Source organism: Oncorhynchus keta, chromosome 21, assembly GCF_023373465.1.
Source record: "Oncorhynchus keta strain PuntledgeMale-10-30-2019 chromosome 21, Oket_V2, whole genome shotgun sequence".
Lineage (NCBI taxonomy): Eukaryota > Metazoa > Chordata > Actinopteri > Salmoniformes > Salmonidae > Oncorhynchus > Oncorhynchus keta.
The window spans coordinates 48,721,181-48,727,249 of NC_068441.1; the positions used below are offsets into that span (position 1 = coordinate 48,721,181).

A 6,069-nucleotide genomic window follows, 5' to 3' on the forward strand; every position below is an offset into this window, starting at 1 on the left:
GACCTGGTTTGTGATAAATGAGTGCTCACTGTCATTATGACCTGGTTTGTGATTAATGAGTGCTCACTGTCATTACGACCTGGTTTGTGATTAATGAGTGCTCACTGTCATTACGACCTGGTTTGTGATTAATGAGTGCTCACTGTCATTACGACCTGGTTTGTGATAAATGAGTGCTCACTGTCATTACGACCTGGTTTGTGATTAATGAGTGCTCACTGTCATTACGACCTGGTTTGTGATTAATGAGTGATCACTGTCATTACGACCTGGTTTGTGATTAATGAGTGCTCACTGTCATTACGACCTGGTTTGTGATAAATGAGTGCTCACTGTCATTACGACCTGGTTTGTGATTAATGAGTGCTCACTGTCATTACGACCTGGTTTGTGATTAATGAGTGCTCACTGTCATTACGACCTGGTTTGTGATTAATGAGTGCTCACTGTCATTACGACCTGGTTTGTGATTAATGAGTGCTCACTGTCATTCCGACCTGGTTTGTGATTAATGAGTGCTCGCTGTCATTACGACCTGGTTTGTGATTAATGAGTGCTCACTGTCATTACGACCTGGTTTGTGATTAATGAGTGCTCACTGTCATTACGACCTGGTTTGTGATTAATGAGTGCTCACTGTCATTACGACCTGGTTTGTGATTAATGAGCGCTCACTGTCATTACGACCTGGTTTGTGATTAATGAGCGCTCACTGTCATTACGACCTGGTTTGTGATTAATGAGCGCTCACTGTCATTACGACCTGGTTTGTGATTAATGAGCGCTCACTGTCATTACGACCTGGTTTGTGATTAATGAGCGCTCACTGTCATTACGACCTGGTTTGTGATTAATGAGTGCTCACTGTCATTACGACCTGGTTTGTGATTAATGAGTGCTCACTGTCATTACGACCTGGTTTGTGATAAATGAGTGCTCGCTGTCATTACGACCTGGTTTGTGATTAATGAGTGCTCACTGTCATTACGACCTGGTTTGTGATTAATGAGTTCACTGTCATTACGACCTGGTTTGTGATTAATGAGTGCTCACTGTCATTACGACCTGGTTTGTGATTAATGAGTGCTCACTGTCATTACGACCTGGTTTGTGATTAATGAGTGCTCACTGTCATTACGACCTGGTTTGTGATTAATGAGTGCTCACTGTCATTACGACCTGGTTTGTGATTAATGAGCGCTCACTGTCATTACGACCTGGTTTGTGATTAATGAGCGCTCACTGTCATTACGACCTGGTTTGTGATTAATGAGCGCTCACTGTCATTACGACCTGGTTTGTGATTAATGAGCGCTCACTGTCATTACGACCTGGTTTGTGATTAATGAGCGCTCACTGTCATTACGACCTGGTTTGTGATTAATGAGTGCTCACTGTCATTACGACCTGGTTTGTGATTAATGAGTGCTCACTGTCATTACGACCTGGTTTGTGATTAATGAGTGCTCACTGTCATTACGACCTGGTTTGTGATTAATGAGTGCTCACTGTCATTACGACCTGGTTTGTGATTAATGAGTGCTCGCTGTCATTACGACCTGGTTTGTGATTAATGAGTGCTCACTGTCATTACAACCTGGTTTGTGATTAATGAGCGCTCACTGTCATTACGACCTGGTTTGTGATTAATGAGCGCTCACTGTCATTACGACCTGGTTTGTGATTAATGAGCGCTCACTGTCATTACGACCTGGTTTGTGATTAATGAGTGCTCACTGTCATTACGACCTGGTTTGTGATTAATGAGTGCTCACTGTCATTACGACCTGGTTTGTGATTAATGAGTGCTCACTGTCATTACGACCTGGTTTGTGATTAATGAGTGCTCACTGTCATTACGACCTGGTTTGTGATAAATGAGTGCTCACTGTCATTACGACCTGGTTTGTGATAAATGAGTGCTCACTGTCATTACGACCTGGTTTGTGATTAATGAGTGCTCACTGTCATTACGACCTGGTTTGTGATTAATGAGTGCTCACTGTCATTACGACCTGGTTTGTGATAAATGAGTGCTCACTGTCATTCCGACCTGGTTTGTGATTAATGAGTGCTCACTGTCATTACGACCTGGTTTGTGATTAATGAGTGCTCACTGTCATTACGACCTGGTTTGTGATTAATGAGTGCTCACTGTCATTACGACCTGGTTTGTGATTAATGAGTGCTCACTGTCATTACGACCTGGTTTGTGATTAATGAGTGCTCACTGTCATTACGACCTGGTTTGTGATTAATGAGTGCTCACTGTCATTACGACCTGGTTTGTGATTAATGAGTGCTCACTGTCATTACGACCTGGTTTGTGATTAATGAGCGCTCACTGTCATTACGACCTGGTTTGTGATTAATGAGCGCTCACTGTCATTACGACCTGGTTTGTGATTAATGAGCGCTCACTGTCATTACGACCTGGTTTGTGATTAATGAGCGCTCACTGTCATTACGACCTGGTTTGTGATTAATGAGTGCTTGTGATTAATGAGCGCTCACTGTCATTACGACCTGGTTTGTGATTAATGAGCGCTCACTGTCATTACGACCTGGTTTGTGATTAATGAGCGTCATCACTGTCATTACGACCTGGTTTGTGATTAATGAGTCATTACGCCTCACTGTCATTACGACCTGGTTTGTGATTAATGAGTGCTCACTGTCATTACGACCTGGTTTGTGATTAATGAGTGCTCACTGTCATTACGACCTGGTTTGTGATTAATGAGTGCTCACTGTCATTACGACCTGGTTTGTGATTAATGAGTGCTCACTGTCATTACTCACTGACCTGGTTTGTGATTAATGAGTGCTCACTGTCATTACGACCTGGTTTGTGATTAATGAGTGCTCACTGTCATTACGACCTGGTTTGTGATTAATGAGCGCTCACTGTCATTACAACCTGGTTTGTGATTAATGAGCGCTCACTGTCATTACGACCTGGTTTGTGATTAATGAGCGCTCACTGTCATTACGACCTGGTTTGTGATTAATGAGCGCTCACTGTCATTACGACCTGGTTTGTGATTAATGAGCTCACTGTCATTACGACCTGGTTTGTGATTAATGAGTGCTCACTGTCATTACGACCTGGTTTGTGATTAATGAGTGCTCACTGTCATTACGACCTGGTTTGTGATTAATGAGTGCTCACTGTCATTACGACCTGGTTTGTGATTAATGAGTGCTCACTGTCATTATGGTCTGGTTTGTGATTAATGAGTGCTCACTGTCATTACGACCTGGTTTGTGATAAATGAGTGCTCACTGTCATTACGACCTGGTTTGTGATAAATGAGTGCTCACTGTCATTACGACCTGGTTTGTGATTAATGAGTGCTCACTGTCATTACGACCTGGTTTGTGATTAATGAGTGCTCACTGTCATTACGACCTGGTTTGTGATTAATGAGTGCTCACTGTCATTACGACCTGGTTTGTGATTAATGAGTGCTCACTGTCATTACGACCTGGTTTGTGATTAATGAGTGCTCACTGTCATTACGACCTGGTTTGTGATTAATGAGTGCTCACTGTCATTACGACCTGGTTTGTGATAAATGAGTGCTCACTGTCATTACGACCTGGTTTGTGATAAATGAGTGCTCACTGTCATTACGACCTGGTTTGTGATTAATGAGTGCTCACTGTCATTACGACCTGGTTTGTGATTAATGAGTGCTCACTGTCATTACGACCTGGTTTGTGATTAATGAGTGCTCACTGTCATTCCGACCTGGTTTGTGATTAATGAGTGCTCACTGTCATTACGACCTGGTTTGTGATTAATGAGTGCTCACTGTCATTACGACCTGGTTTGTGATTAATGAGTGCTCACTGTCATTACGACCTGGTTTGTGATTAATGAGTGCTCACTGTCATTACGACCTGGTTTGTGATAAATGAGTGCTCACTGTCATTATGACCTGGTTTGTGATTAATGAGTGCTCACTGTCATTACGACCTGGTTTGTGATTAATGAGTGCTCACTGTCATTCCGACCTGGTTTGTGATTAATGAGTGCTCACTGTCATTACGACCTGGTTTGTGATTAATGAGTGCTCACTGTCATTACGACCTGGTTTGTGATTAATGAGTGCTCACTGTCATTACGACCTGGTTTGTGATTAATGAGTGCTCGCTGTCATTACGACCTGGTTTGTGATTAATGAGCGCTCGCTGTCATTACGACCTGGTTTGTGATTAATGAGTGCTCGCTGTCATTACGACCTGGTTTGTGATTAATGAGCGCTCACTGTCATTACGACCTGGTTTGTGATTAATGAGCGCTCACTGTCATTACGACCTGGTTTGTGATTAATGAGTGCTCACTGTCATTACGACCTGGTTTGTGATTAATGAGTGCTCACTGTCATTACGACCTGGTTTGTGATTAATGAGTGCTCACTGTCATTACGACCTGGTTTGTGATTAATGAGTGCTCACTGTCATTATGACCTGGTTTGTGATTAATGAGTGCTCACTGTCATTACGACCTGGTTTGTGATTAATGAGTGCTCACTGTCATTACGACCTGGTTTGTGATAAATGAGTGCTCACTGTCATTACGACCTGGTTTGTGATAAATGAGTGCTCACTGTCATTACGACCTGGTTTGTGATTAATGAGTGCTCACTGTCATTACGACCTGGTTTGTGATTAATGAGTGCTCACTGTCATTACGACCTGGTTTGTGATAAATGAGTGCTCACTGTCATTCCGACCTGGTTTGTGATTAATGAGTGCTCACTGTCATTACGACCTGGTTTGTGATTAATGAGTGCTCACTGTCATTACGACCTGGTTTGTGATTAATGAGTGCTCACTGTCATTACGACCTGGTTTGTGATAAATGAGTGCTCACTGTCATTACGACCTGGTTTGTGATAAATGAGTGCTCACTGTCATTACGACCTGGTTTGTGATTAATGAGTGCTCACTGTCATTACGACCTGGTTTGTGATTAATGAGTGCTCACTGTCATTACGACCTGGTTTGTGATAAATGAGTGCTCACTGTCATTCCGACCTGGTTTGTGATTAATGAGTGCTCACTGTCATTACGACCTGGTTTGTGATTAATGAGTGCTCACTGTCATTACGACCTGGTTTGTGATTAATGAGTGCTCACTGTCATTACGACCTGGTTTGTGATTAATGAGTGCTCACTGTCATTGCGACCTGGTTTGTGATAAATGAGTGCTCACTGTCATTATGACCTGGTTTGTGATTAATGAGTGCTCACTGTCATTACGACCTGGTTTGTGATTAATGAGTGCTCACTGTCATTCCGACCTGGTTTGTGATTAATGAGTGCTCACTGTCATTACGACCTGGTTTGTGATTAATGAGTGCTCACTGTCATTACGACCTGGTTTGTGATTAATGAGTGCTCACTGTCATTACGACCTGGTTTGTGATTAATGAGTGCTCGCTGTCATTACGACCTGGTTTGTGATTAATGAGCGCTCGCTGTCATTACGACCTGGTTTGTGATTAATGAGTGCTCGCTGTCATTACGACCTGGTTTGTGATTAATGAGCGCTCACTGTCATTACGACCTGGTTTGTGATTAATGAGCGCTCGCTGTCATTACGACCTGGTTTGTGATTAATGAGTGCTCGCTGTCATTACGACCTGGTTTGTGATTAATGAGTGCTCACTGTCATTACGACCTGGTTTGTGATTAATGAGTGCTCACTGTCATTACGACCTGGTTTGTGATTAATGAGTGCTCACTGTCATTACGACCTGGTTTGTGATTAATGAGTGCTCACTGTCATTACGACCTGGTTTGTGATTAATGAGTGCTCACTGTCATTCGACGTTAATATCAAATCAAGCAGAAGGATTCCTCGTAGACCAGAGAGGGAAGGATGATACGATCCTTTACCAGCCATGTTTCATAACCAATATTCATAGTAGTTATTGATTATATGGGTTAATAATAGGTGGACTAAGCAGATATGTTGTTACCTCAGGGTCGTGGTCAGAAGGAAACTAGCTGGACTTTTTTTTCCCGTTTTCTGTTGTTTCTAACGTTTTTGAAAAT

The 6,069-nt window shown here is 42.6% G+C and overlaps 1 long non-coding RNA gene across 1 annotated transcript; it reads right to left on the minus strand.

Moving 5' to 3' along the window:
• Positions 1-1,085: 1,085 nt before the first annotated feature.
• LOC127910404 (uncharacterized) lies at positions 1,086-5,824 on the minus strand. The gene is made up of 3 exons (XR_008074707.1): positions 5,541-5,824; positions 5,275-5,502; positions 1,086-1,559 (listed from the first exon to the last, which is right to left on the minus strand). It is a non-coding gene; the product is annotated as an uncharacterized LOC127910404 (long non-coding RNA).
• Positions 5,825-6,069: the final 245 nt, after the last annotated feature.